The sequence below is a fragment of the Balaenoptera physalus genome (assembly GCF_965194825.1).
Source record: "Balaenoptera physalus genome assembly, chromosome: 13".
Taxonomy (NCBI): domain Eukaryota; kingdom Metazoa; phylum Chordata; class Mammalia; order Artiodactyla; family Balaenopteridae; genus Balaenoptera; species Balaenoptera physalus.
Window position 1 is genome coordinate 36,630,394 of NC_138892.1, and position 16,847 is coordinate 36,647,240.

Genomic DNA, 16,847 nt, shown 5'->3' on the forward strand with positions numbered 1-16,847 from the left:
TATCATGCATTTACTTATCCATCCAATCAGTTAATTTAATAAGTATCTATTTAGTAACTTCCACATGGTCTGCCCAAGGCTTGGAAAGGAGATCTGGCTAGAGCAGTGAACTAGGGAATTGGTGCTAAGACATGAGGTTGGAAATGTAGGCAGAAGCCCATCCAGAAGGCCTTGTTGGGATAGAAGAGAGTTCAGATTTTCTTACAAATGCAAGATTAACCTATTCAAATGTATTTAGATAAGGATGTGATACAAACCAACCTGTTTTAAATCAATCTACTCTTAACTTTGAACCTTCTGCTCTAGTAAAATTACTTTACAATTTCTACTAAAACATACCTTGCACTTTTCCTTCTCTGTGGCACACAACTTCTTTCCATGTGGAAACCTTGACTTTTATACCAATTAAACATTTAATGATATGAAAGTTTGAGGACCTAAGATACATGACCTTTGAAAATAATTTAGGAAAAATATAGTTGGAGGCACACTCGAGTCAGAAGATTTTAAGTTCAGTCCAGACTGTTAGTTTCCATGACTAGGTGACTACAAAAATGCTGCGTCCACTTTACCTTGACTCTAAGAGCCTACTGATTTGTGGCTACCTCTTCAAACTGGCTACAAAAGCATGCTTCTTGATTATCTACATATTGTCTTCCTTACACTTCTGCTCTCAGGGTCACAGTATTTTCTTTCTCTGCCCTGCTGCTCCTTCGTATCTCTTATTACTAAAGTCAGCAAATGTATCATGCAACCAAGTTTATCAAGAAACTTCCTCATACTAAACACTATGGAGGATATTACAAAGGATACAGAAAAAGAAAAGTCTTAGGGAAGAAAAAGAGGAAGAAAAAAATAACAAAATATATTTTGGGCAAAGGAGTAAATAAGAAGATGATAAAGAAAGTGAAAATAATCTTTGCATTGCCAGCAACTTTATAAGGCAGACATGCATTTATTGAACAACAAGTATGTGTTCCAGCTATTAGCAGCTAATAGCACCAGATGATTACTAGGCATCAAGGAGTGTGCTAAGCACTGTGCATACATGATCTCATGCAACCCTTCTAGCAGCTCTGTAAGTCAAATAGATGGGTACTATCATTATCCCATATTATAAAGGAGGTTGGAAACTTCACCCAGACTCTTCTCAAACTTCTATTAGAATAAGAATCACTGGGCTTCCCTGGTGGCGCAGTGGTTGAGAATCTGCCTGCCAATGCAGGGGACACGGGTTCGAGCCCTGGTCTGGGAAGATCCCACATGCCACGGAACAACTAGGCCCGTGAGCCACAATTACTGAGCCTGCGCGCCTGGAGCCTGTGCTCCGCAACAAGAGAGGCCGTGACAGTGAGAGGCACGCGCACCGCGATGAAGAGTGGCCCCCGCTCGCCACAACTAGAGAAAGCCCTCGCACAGAAACGAAAACCCAACATAGCCAAAAATTAATTAATTAATTAATTAATTTTTTAAAAAAAAGAATCACTTGAAGAACTTGTTAAAAATACAGAAACATGAGATGAATGGATAAAGAAGATGTGGCACATATATACAATGGAATATTACTCAGCCATAAAAAGAAATGAAATGGAGGTATTTGTAATGAGGTGGATGGAGTTAGAGTCTGTCATACAGAGTGAAGTAAGTCAGAAAGAGAAAAACAAATACAGTATGCTAACACATATATACGGAATCTAAGGGGAAAAAAAAAAAGGCCATGAAGAACCTAGTGGCAAGACGGGAATAAAGACACAGACCTACTAGAGAATGGACTTGAGGATATGGGGAGGGGGTGGGGTGAGATGTGACAGGGTAAGAGAGTGTCATGGACATATATACACTACCAAATGTAAAATAGATAACTAGTGGGAAGCAGCCGCATAGCACAGGGAGATCAGCTCGGTGCTTTGTGACCATCTAGAGGGATGGGATGGGGAGGGTGGGAGGGAGGGAGATGCAAGAGGGAAGAGAAATGGGAACATATTGTATATGTATAACTGATTCACTTTGTTATAAAGCAGAAGCTAACACACCATTGTAAGGCAATTATACTTCAATAAAGATGTTAAAAAAAAAAATAAAAAATAAAAAAAAAAAATAAATAAATAAAAAATAAAAAAAAATACAGAAACATGAATGCTATCATTTTTAGCAGATTCTGAGATGAGGCCAAAGAAAGTGAATTTTTACAAACCCATAAGCCACCACCAATCATTACTGCCACCACTACCAATCACCCTAACCCAAATTCAATGATTCTACTATTGATGATCCTTTAATTACATTTGAGAAAACTTGTGCTATGGTACACTGTATCCCCCAGCACTATGTTAATTAAATTTTAGGTGCACATATTCGTCAGGAGAAAATGATAAAATATTCTGATTCAATAGATCTAAGGTGAGCCCTGAGATCCTGTATTCCTAACAAACTTAGAGGTGATGCCAATGTGGTCAGTCTAAGACTCACATTTTCAGTAGCCAAGACCTAGTACAGTACCAAAAGATTTAAGGTTAAATATAAGAAATGTAATTCTTTTCCATAAAGAATTTATAGTCTCCATCAACAAAATGAAAAGTTAACCTCCTGAATGGGAGAAAATATTTGCAAATAATATATCTGGTAAGGGGCTAATATCCAAAATACATAAAAGAACTCATAAAACTACCAATAGTGAAAAAAACAATCTGACTAAAAAATGGGCAGAGGACCTGAATAGATATTTTTCCAAAGAAGACATACAGATGGCCAATAGGTACATGAAAACATGCTCAGCATCACTAATCATCAGGGAAATGCAAATCAAAACCACAATGTGATATCACCTCGCACCTGATAGAATGGCTATTATCAAAAAGACAAGAAGGGAACTCTGACGCCCAAGGAGACAGGAGGCACCCGGAGTGAACCAGTAGGACATAGAGGGACTGAGGGGGAGGAGAAGTGGAGGCTGACAAGATCAGCGCCCATAAGGTCAGGGAGATCAGGAGAGGCAGGTTGGAGGGACTCTCCCGGAAGAGTGGGAGAGGGGCGGAGGGCGATCACCTGGCCCACTGGGGCTGGGGAACCTGCTGAGCTCCCAGGCCGATCCCCTGCCCTCAAGGCCCCCTCCAAACCACGTGGTTCCTAGGGGCATAGGAGGGAGGCTGGGGAGATCAAGAGAGGCAGGTGGGAGGGACCCTCCCTTGGGAGGGACCCTCCCAGACCCCAGACCAGAGCAGCAGTAGAGGAGAGGAGAGAGTTTGCCCTGCCCACTCGAGCCCAGGAAGGCTGCTGGGCACCCAGGTGAGGTCCCCTGCCCTCTGAGACCAGGTGTGGGTGCATGGCTGGGCCCCTTCTGTTCCTTGAGACTAAACCCCACCCCACACAGCCCCAAGGGTCTTTTCCAGCCCTGTGGGTCCTGAGCATAGGCCCCACCCACCACCCAAACCTTGCCCTTGCTTAGGCCCCCGCTCTCCACAGCCAAGGCCTTTCCCCCCACCCTTTTTCTTTTATTTTTCTTTTCCCTCCTCCTCTTTTTTACTATTGTGGTACTGATGTATCTTTCATTGTTGACTCATCTATATTTCTATTTTTACATTCTTTCTAACATACCTGTTAGTTTCCTAATCTAATTTTATTTTTTACTTTGTTATTGTTCTTTTTTTCTTTTTTTGCCGCTCCAGGTGGCTTGCAAGAACCTGGTTGGCGAGCCCGGGGTCAGGCAGAAGCTCCTGCGGTGGGAGCTCTAAGTCCAAACCACTGGACTAACAGAGAACCTCAGACCCCAGGGAATATTCATCGGAGTCAGGTCTCACAGAGGTCCTCATCTCAGCACCAAGACCCAGCTCTACGCAATAGCCTAAAAACTCCAGTGTTGGAAGCCTCAGGCCAAACAACCAGTAAAACAGAAACACAATCCCACTCATTAAAAAAAAAAAAAAAATGAGATGGCAAGAAAATATGTCATGGGGCTTCCCTGGTGGCACAGTGGTTGAGAATCTGCCTGCCAATGCAGGGGACACGGGTTCGAGCCCTGGTCTGGGAGGATCCCACATGCCGCGGAGCAACTAGGCCCATGAGCCACAATCACTGAGCCTGCGCGTCTGGAGCCTGTGCTCCGCAACAAGAGAGGCCACGATAATGAGAGGCCCGCGCACCGCGATGAAGAGTGGCTCCCACTTACCGCAGCTGGAGAGAGCCCTCGCACAGAGGCGAAGACCCAACACAGCCATAAATAAATAAATAAATAAACAAATATTTTTTTAAAAAATGTCACAGATGATGAAGCAGCAAGGTAAAAACCTACAAGACCAAATAAATGAAGAGGAGAGAGGCAATCTACCTGAAAAAGAATTCAGAGTAATGATAACAAAGATGATCCAGAATCTCGGAAATAGAATGGAAGCACGGATTGAGAAAATATAAGAAATGTTTAACAAGGATCTAGAAGAACTAAAGAACAAACAAAAATGAACAACACAATAACTGAAATGAAAAATACACTAGAAGGAATCAATAACAGAATAATGGAGGCAGAGGAACGAATAAGTGAGCTGGAAGACAAAATGGTGTAAATAACTGCTGAGGAGCAGAATAAAGAAAAAAGAATGAAAAGAATTGAAGACAATCCCAGAGACCTCTGGGACAACATTAAACATACCAACATTCGAATTATAGGGGTCCCAGAAGAAGAAGAGAAAAAGAAAGGGACTAAGAAAATATTTGAAGAGATTATAGTGGAAAACTTCCCTAACATGGGAAAGGAAACAGTCAAGTCCAGGAAGCACAGAGAGTCCCATACAGGATAAACCCTAGGAAAAACACACAAAGGCACATATTAATCAAACTAACAAAAATTGAAATCAGAGAAAAAATATTAAAAGCAGCAAGGGAAAAACAAAAAATAACATACACAGGAATCCCCATAAGGTTATCAGCTGATTTTTCAGTGGAAACTCTGCAGGCCAGAAGGGAATGGCAGGATATACTTAAAGTGATGAAAGAGAAAAATCTACAACCAAGATTCCTCTACCCAGCAAGGATCTCACTCAAATTCTATGGAGAAGTCAAAAGCTTTTCAGACAAGCAAAAGCTAAGAGAATTCAGCACCACAAAAACCAGCTTTGCAACAAATGCTAAACAAACTTCTCTAAGTGGGAAACACAAAAGAAGAAAAAGACCCACAAAAACAAACCTGAAACCATTAAGAAAATGATAATAGGAACATACATATCGATAATAACCTTGAATGTAAATGGATTAAATGCCCCAACCAAAACACACATACTGGCCGAAAGGATCCAAAAACAAGACCCATATATATGCTGTCTACAAGAGATGCACTTCAGACCTAGGGACACATACAGACTGAAAGTGACGAGATGGAAAAAGATATTCCATGCAAATGGAAATCAAAAGAAAGCTGGAGGAGCAACGCTCGTATAAGATAAAATAGACTTTCAAGTAAAGAATGTTACAAGAGATCAGGAGGGACACTACATAATGATCAAAGGATCAATCCAAGAAGAAGATATAACAATTATGAATGTTTATGCACCCACATAGGAGCACCTCAATACATAAGGCAAAATGTTAACAACCATGAAAGGAGAAATTGACAGTAACACAATAATAGTAGGCGACATTAACACCCCACTTATACCAATGGACAGATATCCAAACAAAAAATAAATAAGGAAACACAAGCTTTAAATGACACAACAGATCAGATAGATCTAACTGATATTTATAGAACATTCCACCCAAAAGTGGCAGAATACACTTTCTTCTCAAGTGCACACAGAACATTCTCCAGGATAGATCACCTCTTGGGTCACAAATGAAGCCTCAGAAAATTTAAAAAATTTGAGGTCGTATCAAGCATCTTTTCTGACCACAACTCTATGGGATTGGAAATCCATTACAGGAAAAAAACTGTAAACAACACAAAAACATGGAGGCTAAACAGTGCGCTACTAAATAACCAAGAAATCACTGAAGAAATCAAAGAAGAAATTTAAAAATACATAGAAACAAATGACAACAAAAACACGACAACCCAAAACCTATGGGATCCAGCAAAAGCAGTTCTAAGAGGAAAGTTTACAGCAATTCAATCTCACTCCAAGAAACAAGAAAAATCTCAAATAAACAATCTAACCCTACACTGAAAACAACTAGAGAAAGAAGAACAAAGAAAACCCAAAGTCAGTAGAAGGAAAGAAATCATAAAGATCAGAGCAGAAATAAATGAAATAGAAACGAAGAAACAATAGCAAAGATCAATAAAACTAGAAGCTGGTTCTTTGAGAAGATAAACAAAATTGATAAACCCTTAGCCAGACTCATCAAGAAAAAAAGGGAGAGGATGCAAATCAATAAAATTAGAAATGAAAGAGGAGAAATCACAACTGACACTGCAGAAATACAAAGGATTATAAGAGACTAGTACAAACAACTATATGCCAATAAAATGGACAACCTGGAAGAAATGGACAAATTCTTGGAAAGGTACAATTTTCCAAGACTGAACCAGGAAGAATTAGAAAATATAAACAGACCTATCACAAGTTATGAAATTGAAACCGTAATTAAAAACCTTCCAACAAACAGAAGTCCAGGACCAGATGGCTTCACTGATGAATTCTATCAAACATTTAGAGAAGACCTAACACTGATCCTTCTCAAACTCTTCCAAAAAACTGCAGAGAGAGAAACACTCCCAAATTCATTCTATGAAGCCACCATCACCCTGATACCAAAACCACAAAAAGAATCACAAAAAAAGAAAATTACAGACCAATATCACTGATGAACATAGATGCAAAAATCCTCAACAAAATACTAGCAAACAGAATCCAACAGCACATTAAAAGGATCATACACCATGATCAAGTGGGATTTATCCCAGGGATGCAAGGATTCCTCAATATATGCAAATTGATCAATGTGATACACCACTTTAACAAATTAAGGAATAAAAACCATATGATCATCTCAGGAGATGCAAAGAAAGCTTTTGACAAAATTCAACACCCATTTATGATAAAAACTCTCCAGAAAATGGGCATAGAGGGAACCTACCTCAATATAATAAAGGCCATATATGACAAACCCACAGCAAGCATCATACTCAATGGAAAAACTGAAAGTATTTCCACTAAGATCAGGAACAAGACAAGGATGTCCACTCTTGCCACTCTTATTCAACATAGTTTTGGAAGTTTTAGCCACAGCAGTCAGAGAAGAAAAAGAAATAAAAGGAATACAAACTGGAAAATAAGAAGTAAAACTGTCACTGTTTGCCAATGACATGATACTATACATAGAAAATTCTAAAGATGCCACCAGAAAACTACTAGAACTAATCAATGAATTTCATAAGGTTGCAGGATACAAAATTAATGCACAGAAATCTCTGGCGTTTCTATACACCAACAACGAAAAATCAGAAAGAGAAATTAAGGAAACACTCCCATTTACCACTACAACAAAAAGAATAAAATACCTAGGAATAAACCTGCCTAAGGAGGCGAAAGGCTTGTACTCAGAAAACTATAAAACACTGATGAAAGAAATCAAAGATGACATAAACAGAGGGAGAAATATACCATGTTCTTGGATTGGAAGAATCAATATTGTTAAAATGACTATACTACTCAAAGCAATCTACAGATTCAATGCAACCCCTATCAAACTACCAATGGCATTCTTCACAGAATTAGAACAAAAAATCTTACAATTCGTATGGAAACACAGAAGAACCCAAATAGCCAAAGCAATCTTGAGAAAGAAAAAGGAGTTGGAGGAATCAGGCTCCCCAACTTCAAATTATACCACAAAGTTACAGTAATCAGGACAGTATGGTACTGGCACAAGAAAAGAAATATAGATCAATGGTAGAGGATAGAATGCCCAGAGATAAACCCACGCCCATATGGGCACCTAATTTATGGCAAAGGAGGCAAGAACATACAATGGAGAAAGGACAGCCTCTTCAATAATTGGTGGTGGGAAAACTGGACAGCTACATGTAAAAGAATGAAATTAGAACACTACCTAACACCATACACAAAAATAAACTCCAAATGGATTAAAGACTTACATGTAAGACCAGACACTATAAAACTTTTAGAGGAAAACATAGGAAAAGCACTCTTTGACATAAACCACAGCAAGATCTTTTTTGACCCATGTCCTAGAGTAACAGAAATGAAAACAAAAATAAACAAATGGGACTTAATTAAACTTAAAAGCTTTTGCACAGCAAAGGAAACCATAAACAAGACAAAAAGACAACACTCAGAGTGGGAGAAAATATTTGCAAATGAAACAACAAAGGATTAATCTAAAAACTATACAAACAGCTCATGGAGCTCAATATCAAAAAAACAATCAAGTTAAAAAATGGGCAGAAGACTTAGACATTTCACCAAGGAAGACATACAGATGGCCAAGAGGCACATGAAAAGATGCTCAACATCACTAATTATTAGAGAAATGCAAATCAAAACTACAATGAGCTATCACCTCATGCCAGTCAGAACGGCCATTATCAAAACAGCTGGAAACAATAATTGCTGGAAAGGGTGTGGTGAAAAGGGAAGTCTCCTACACTGTTGGTGGGAATGTAAATTGATACAACCACTATGGAAAACAGTATGGAGGTTCCTTAAAAAACTAAAAATAGAACTACTATACGACCCAGCAACCCCACTACTGGGCATATACCCTGAGAAAACCATAATTCAAAAGGAGACATGCACCACAATATTCATTGAAGCACCATTTACAATAGCAGGACATGGAACCAACCTAAATGTCCACCAACAGATGAATGGATAAAGAAGATGTGGCACATATATACAATGGAATATTACTCAGCCATAAAAAGAAATGAAATTGAGTTATTTGTAGTGAGGTGGATGGACCTAGAGTCTGTCATACAGAGTGAAGTAAGTCAGAAAGAGAAAAACAAATCCCGCATGCTAATGCATATATATGGAATCCAGGGGAAAAAAAAAGATGGTACTGATGAACCTAGTTGCAGGGCAGGAATAAAGAGGTAGACATAGAGAATGGACTTGATGACATGGAGTGGGAGGGCAAAGCTGGGGTGAAGTGAGAGTAGCATCGACATATATACACTAGCGAATGTAAAATAGTTGGCTGATGGGAAGCAGCAGCATAACACAGGTAGATCGGCTCAGTGCTTTGCAATGACCTAGAGAGATGGGATAGGGAGGATGGGAGGGAGGCTCAAGAGGGAGGGGATATGGGGTCATGTGTATGCATATGGCTGATTTGCTTTGCTGTGCAACAGAAACTAACATGGTATTGTGAAGCAATTATACTTCAATAAAGATCTACTAAAAAAAAAAGACAAGAAATAACAAGTGTTGGTGAGGATGTAGAGAAGGGAGAACCTGTGCACTGTCGGTAGGAATTTAAACTGGTGCAGCCACTATGGAAAACAGTATGGATGTTTCCCAAAAGATTAAAAATAGAACTATCATATCCAGAAATTCCACTCCTGGCTATTTATCTGAAGGAAAAAAACACTAATTAGACAAGATATGCACACCAATGTTCCTTTCAAAATTATTTTCAATAGCTAAGATATGGAAGCAACCTAAGTGTATCCATCAATAGGTGACTGGATAAATACACACACACACACACACACACACACACACACACACACACACACACAGGAACATTACCCAGCTATAAAAAAAAATAAAATCTTGTAATTTGCAACAACATGCATGGACCTAGAGGGTATTATGCTAAGTGAAATTAAGTCAGACAGAGAAAGACAAATACTGTATGATCTCATTTATATGTGGAGTGAAAAAACAAAAACACTAAGCTCATAGATACAGAGAACAGATTGGTGGTCCAGACACAGGGACTAGAGGATGGACAAAATTGTTGAAAGGGGGGTTCGAACTTCCAGTTATAAAATAAATAAGTCATGGGGATGTAATATACAGTATCATGACGATAGTTAATTATGCTATATTGCATATTTGAAAGTTGTTAAGAGAATAAACCTTAAATGTTCTCATTACAAGAAAAAAATTGTATCTATGTATGGTGACAGATGTTCACTAGACTTACTGCGGTGATCGTTTTGAAATATATACAAATATTAAATCCTTCTGTTGTACACCTGAAACTAATATAATGTTATATGTCAATTTTAGCTCAATAAAATAAAGTATTTACAGTATAGAGAAGCAAATGGAGATATAGCCAGATGCTTTGGGAACATGAGGCATATGAAGGGGGAAGTGTGAGAAAGCATACTAGAAAAAGATCCTTGAGCTGAGAGTTGAAGGAAACAATCTCATTCAGTTACATGCTCTTTAGGAATTTATTTAATATAAGAAATGAGGCAAATACAAAAACAACTAAAACAAGTAATTTAAGGCAAATATTTCTATAACTAACAAAAACATATACTGTAGACCTTCAAGGAAAGAGAGAATTTCTGATTATCTCTCCTATAAATATGCCATACATCTACCAATGTTTTATACCTCTTTACCAACATGTCTTTCCCAGTGGACAGAATTCGTGGGGAGCAGAAACCACCATATTCATCGTGCCATCAATATCCATCCCTTTGGCTCATATACAACACACTTTTTATAAATCTATGTTGAATGACAACTGCAGGCTTCAAGGAGGAGGTAGGTTTGTTTGTTTTTCTCTTTCTGACTTACTTCACTCTGTTTGACAGTCTCTAGGTCCATCCACATCTCTGCAAATGACCCAATTTCGTTCCTTTTTATAGCTGAGTAATATTCTGTTGTATATATGTACCACATCTTCTTATCCATTCCTCTGTTGATGGACATTTAGGTTGTTTCCATGACCTGGCTATTGTAAATAGTGCTATAGTGAATATCGGGGTGCATGTGTCTTTTTGAATTATGGTTTTCTCTGGGTATATGCCCAGGAGTGGGATTGCTGGGTCATATGGTAGTTCTGTTTTTGGTTTTTTAAGGAACATCCATACTGTTCTCCATAGTGGCTGTATCAGTTTACATTCCCACAAACAGTGCAAGAGAGTTCCCTTTTTCCACAGCCTCTGCAGCATTTATTGTTTGTAGATTTTGTGATGAAGGCCATTCTGACTAGTGTGAGGGGATACCTTATTGTAGCTTTGATTTACATTTCTCTAATGATTAGTGATGTTGAGCATCCTTTCATGTGTTTATTGGCCATCTGTATGTCTTCTTTGGAGAAATGTCTATTTAGGTCTTCTGCCCATTTTTGATTGGGTTGTTTGTTTTCTTTGATATTGAGCTGCATGAGCTCTTTGTATATTTTGGAGATTAATCGTTAAGCCATGAAGCAGAAGACCCAGGTAGGCCATGCCCAGGTTTCTTTTCTCACAGAAATTGTGGTATAGTAAATATGTATTGTTTTCAGTCACTATATTTGGAGCTAATTTGTTACACAGCAATAGATTACTAATACAAATGGTTAATGTATGTGAAGGACATTTTATCTTTCTTTCCCCAGGAATCTGTCTCCATTTAATCTAATGTGACTATGTTTCTGTTACTTAAAAGCTAAATAGCCACAGCTGAGATATGGAAAAGGGAGGGATTATTTCTCCCTGAGTACAAAAGTAGGGAAGTTTTCACAAAGAAGAGGACACATGTATAGGGATTTATAACTGAGTAGAATTTTACCAGGCCATAAAGGAAAGACAAGCACTGAAAGCAGAAGAAAGAAAATGATCAAAACATACAAGTAGTAAGCTTTTCAACATCTTATTCCTTAAATTATTATTCAGAAGATGATATATGACCCACAGTGGCAAGAATGGTGGGAAAGCATCAAGAGAATACACTGAAAAGATCAGTTTGTAATAGGATTTGAAATAGGACAGGTTAGAAACAGGATAGGTTAAGGAATTCAAATATGTTTTTTATGGCAATGAGAAACTGAACTGAAGATTTGGTAATAAGAATGGAAAGAAGAGGATAGATCGGGAAAAGACATTCTAAGGTAGAATTAGGAGGGCTCGCTGTTGATTTGATATATTGAGTTAGTACTGGGTGGGAAGGAAATTAGAAAGCAAAATGAGATGAAGAATGATGTGGAAACCTGGGAAATACCAACAATTAAGAACAGATTCAAAATAGTATGTTGAGGATGCTGAGAATAAATTAATATGAGAAATAGGAGTAGCAGTCGCCTGAGGGGAGTCATCATTATAAATTCTATACATGTCAAAAGGATAAATTTTAAGAAAAGATCATTAGATGTTGTAACCAGAGCAGAGTTGTTGACCACTGAGGGCAATTTCAACAGAAAGGTATATTCAGATTACTGTACGTTGAGGAATGACTAAGGGACTGAGGTGGGCAACAGTGATGGTGAATTTGATATTTTTAAGAGGTAAGAAGAAGGAAAGTAAACTTGTGAACAAATGTAGGTCAAGGGTTTTTTTTTTTCTTTTTTAAAAAATTTATTTTGCATAATTTTGTGTTATATGAGAGAGTCAGTTATGGTAAGACTCTGAAGAGAAGGAATCAATACGAAGAAAATGGAAGATGTTATAGAAAGAGGGAGTCAATAATGGGGCAAAGCCACAAAAGAGATGGGAGCAGATGAAAAGAGCATTTTCTTAGACAGGACTAATAGATGTAAAAGTTGGTAAAGGTATAGTTTGGAGAAAATTTGAGCAAGCCCATTTTATTCTATCAAGACCAAAAGGTCATCTTTTGACAGTGAAGGCTCAAGGAGGGATTGAAGAGCTTAAGGAAAATGGTAATGGTTTATGTCAGAAACAGGAAAAGGAATTGTAAAAGGATAAAGTTGCCAAGCAAAAGTGTTTTTAAAAAGGGCAAAAGAAGAAGTGAATAGAAGCGTATTATTTTACTAGGGTTAGAAGGGAAAGCTTATCAGACATATGGCTGAAATTAGATAGATCCAAAAGAGCAGATACCTCTGAAATATGAGAATGTCAGAGAATCTTAAAAGCCATGTTTTCTTATTTCCCAAACACCCTCAGTTGTAAGGCACATCATTAATTAACTGACAAATTTAAAGGATTAAAAAAAAATTTAATTGTGACTGGCAACATTCTCCTGTAATCAAAGGCTCATCCAGGTGCTAGAAATATTAAAATATGTTTGAGGAAATTCATTCACCTCCTTAAGAAGACAGGTCTTTTCTTTGAATCCCTTTATATTCTCAGCAGACCTGCAACACTCAGCGTAGGATCTTCCTAAATTTATTTTGATACGTTAGCTCTTGCTGATTTATAATTTTTCATTCCAGTGAGATAAACTCCCAGATGTAACTAACAATGAGTAGAATGAAAAAGAAAAAGTTGTCATTTCTCCTAATGTAGAGTGACAAACGAATGTTTCTAAGAAAGGTTCATTTTGGACTCTAGAAATCTGAGATTTGTGACCATGTAATTACAGCACTAACAGAAAGAAAGTTGATTTTTCACAACGCATAGAGAAAGGCTTAACTAAGCACAGCCTAAATGCAATTGCAAGGAAAAACATTTTACCTGAGTAGGGAAAAACTATTTTAAAGTACGTTAGAAGCAATAAAGAATATGAAATCACATTATGTTCTAATTACAAATCCATGGCATCTATTCTTAAGACCATTCCTAAGGGTTTACTGTTGGGCAATAACTTTGATGTCCTAGATACTACAACAAAGACATACTTAAAAGTAATAAAACCATGTCCTTCAAGTTTTCTGTGATTGTGTCTGCTCTTTATTTCAGAGGCTCTTCCCCAGGATTATTCTGCATTAATTAGAAGGTGAGTTCTGCCTAGATAGTTCAGTGTTCTGAATAAACCCCCTGCCCCTCTGCCCAGCCCGTGTCTGAGCTCTCCATCAAATCATCCAACACAAAGCCTCTCATGTCTGCCTGATAACTCTGGTCTAGATCTGTGAGCTCATACCTAGATTCTGCCTTGTCCTTTTGGAATGATGCTTCATTGGACTATCTGTGTCAAATTTCGTTTTCAGATTTGTTCCCTCAAAACTACCTTTTAGATTCTACTGGCTATCATAGTCTAGGGCCTCCAAGTCAGTCCTGTGGATCTCTCCTGCCTACATGGTGGCTCAGACAACGCCTCTGGGGCTCACTTAGACTCTGAGGTCCATGAGAACAAATACAGTGGCTGATGTGTATGAGAAACTCAATTAATAATTAATTAACAAATAAATCTAGTCCACGCCCAGCAACCAGAGTATCTGCTTCTCCAGGGAAGAAATTCAGACAAGTTCCCCCTTTCCTTGTCCCCTGGTACAAAATCAATGTTGCATTCTGAATCTACAGAATTATACAGCAATTAGGTTAGCACTATTTCCTGTCCATTTAGCTTCCAATAACTCCAGAACAGATCTAAGGTTTTTGATGCAGATACTGATGAGCAAAAATGGCTGAATGTCACTTCCAAAGGACAAGGATCTCAGAATTCCTGAAAGATTGCACAGTCCTCCTGCTTGTGAGACCCAAAAGGTAAATTTATGGGATGTAAACCCTGTCTGCTTTTAGATATTCATGTTCTGAATCACCAATTTAAGCCACAATTGGAAGCTTTGAAGCTTTTCCAACAAAAGTTTCCTGGAATTTTTCAAACAATTCAGTTTAATTTAAGGCAGAATGTTAGCATCTTCAATGAACTTTAAGCAAAAGAGAAGGAGGTCATGTAATTCAAGGCTCAGAAACTGATGAGTACTGTACTTCAAAGAAAATCTCTCTCTTCTGTGAGTCTGACAAGAAGGCCATGATAGGAATCTGTACGTGAAAATGTGGTTAGTGAAACAGAGTTCAACTGTATTTTTTCCCCAAAGAATGTCCTCTCCATCTGGAGCCTAGAAACGCGAGCTCTTCATGGAGAATATCTTTCTAAAGAGCACAACAATCAGGGTAAAGGTCATCTTCATTAATCATCCTCTCATATAATAGAGTCAACTGTAAAAAATTGTATCAAGGCTAATTTCCTGAAGAGATGATGAGGAACCATGAAGCTTAAACAACTATCAGGCCTAAATGTTAACTGAAATAAGACCCTTTCTTCACGTGCCTCTGACTGTTATGGCTTCTGCAGTTGTCTCTTTTTCCCCATCTTCCCCTCTCCCCACCATGCTTTATGGAAGAACAAAATCAAGGAGAAAACCAAAAATGACCCTTAAATAAAAAGGTCATTTTAGAGAGAAAAGAGCAGTCTGAAAAATCCTCTATTTTGTCAAATGGGATTTACTTTTCAATCTACCCAAAATTCTATAAATATCAAACTTAAAGTAATCTGTGACAGATTATAACTTGCATATTCTTTTCTGATCGTCACAAAAAGGAAATATTCCAATGCAACCGACTATAGTGACATAGAACTTGGAAATGGCTCTTCAATTCATTGACAGTGTTTTCATGAACAAAAATACAATTTCTATTTAAGCTATTTCTGTCACCTTTAAATAGCATAGGGACCATTATCCTTTTCTAGCCTTTAAGTGAAATGACAAGTCACCATTTGTTTACTTAGTGTAAAATCAATAGAAATATTCACATGGAATGGAGTAATAGATTGAAAAATGAACAAAACAAAGGTGCAATTTACTGTCAGGAAGACCAAATACACACACAGACACAGACACAAACCCGAAAACAGTACCAACAACAAAAATCCTTATTTTAGCTCAATCAGTAAAAATCTGTAACAGTTAATAAAATGAGTATATATAAAAGAATAGTTTTGTTTTGCAGACTTTTTCTGTAAAAGGCCTAATAGTAAATATTTGGGGTTTTGTGGGCAATATACTCTTTCATAGTCAACTCTGCACTGTAAAATGAAAGCAGCCATAGACAGAGGCAACCAATACGGTGTGGCTATGTTCTAAAAAGATTTATTCACAAAAATTGGTGGCAGGTCACGTGTAGTCTGGGGAACCATGGTTTGCAATCCTTGATTTATATCAGTGAGCGCAAGTTGTCAGGCAAGTAGTACACACTGGCTAAAATTTGAATGAATAAATAGGTACGTTGTGGATAGGACTTTTGATCACTTACATACAAATACATGTTTCAACAGGGAGGAACTGTTTCATGTGGTGTAACTAAATAATAGAATCTGATTTTTAGTATTGGAAATGGCCTTAAAAAAGTCTTAATATCATCTTATTAATTTTATAGATGAGGACCCTGGAGCCAAGAACATTCAGATGGCAGGTACTATGCTACATAGAGTTTTTTTTAGAAGGAAGAATGTTCCAAAAAAAAATCATAAGTAAAACCTAAGAAATAAATGCCAAAATAGGACCTCTCTAGATGCAGTGATAAGGAATAAGAGAAACATTATTGTCATGGGATTTTATTGTTTGTGATAAAGACAAGCAACAATTTAATGTTTCTGTTATTTTGTTTTATTGCTCTACCACAATTTGCCATAAATGACATTACTGAGAGAAGTGACTTTTTCTAACAAAAATAAACTAAGTTTCCATCTATTATCATTGTGAACAAAATTGTCAGGTACTGCAACAGGCAAAGAGGCTCAATTATCTGAGTAAGGTAATATCTACTAATGTTTATCACCCAATTTCCCACTGTATGACTTCTTTGGTTATCAGGCACATAAATTATTTTATCTACTATATGTTGCTGTTTCTCTAAAGGGAGGGTCTGCATATGGAAAGATTATACACATATCTATATTGATAGATCAATAGAAAAAAAAGGTATTTATACTTCTATTCAATGGCCATTAAGGAAAGTAAAAAACCTTGGGTATAGATGAAATATTGGGAGAATTTTAAAGGATAAATGCACCAAAAAACCAAAACAAAACAAAAACCCAATGCTATCTTGT

The 16,847-nt window shown here is 37.5% G+C and overlaps 1 protein-coding gene and 1 long non-coding RNA gene across 7 annotated transcripts in view; one reads left to right on the forward strand and one right to left on the reverse strand.

Moving 5' to 3' along the window:
• Positions 1 to 4,241, forward strand: part of LOC309640462 — a 263,908-nt gene extending 259,667 nt beyond the window's left edge. Inside the window, exon 2 of the long non-coding RNA XR_014252245.1 lies at positions 3,930 to 4,241. This is a non-coding gene — a long non-coding RNA (uncharacterized lncRNA). The remainder of the gene's footprint in view (positions 1 to 3,929) is intronic.
• TMTC2 (transmembrane O-mannosyltransferase targeting cadherins 2) overlaps positions 1 to 16,847 on the reverse strand; it is an 874,097-nt gene that overhangs the window by 358,937 nt on the left and 498,313 nt on the right. The window lies entirely within an intron of this gene.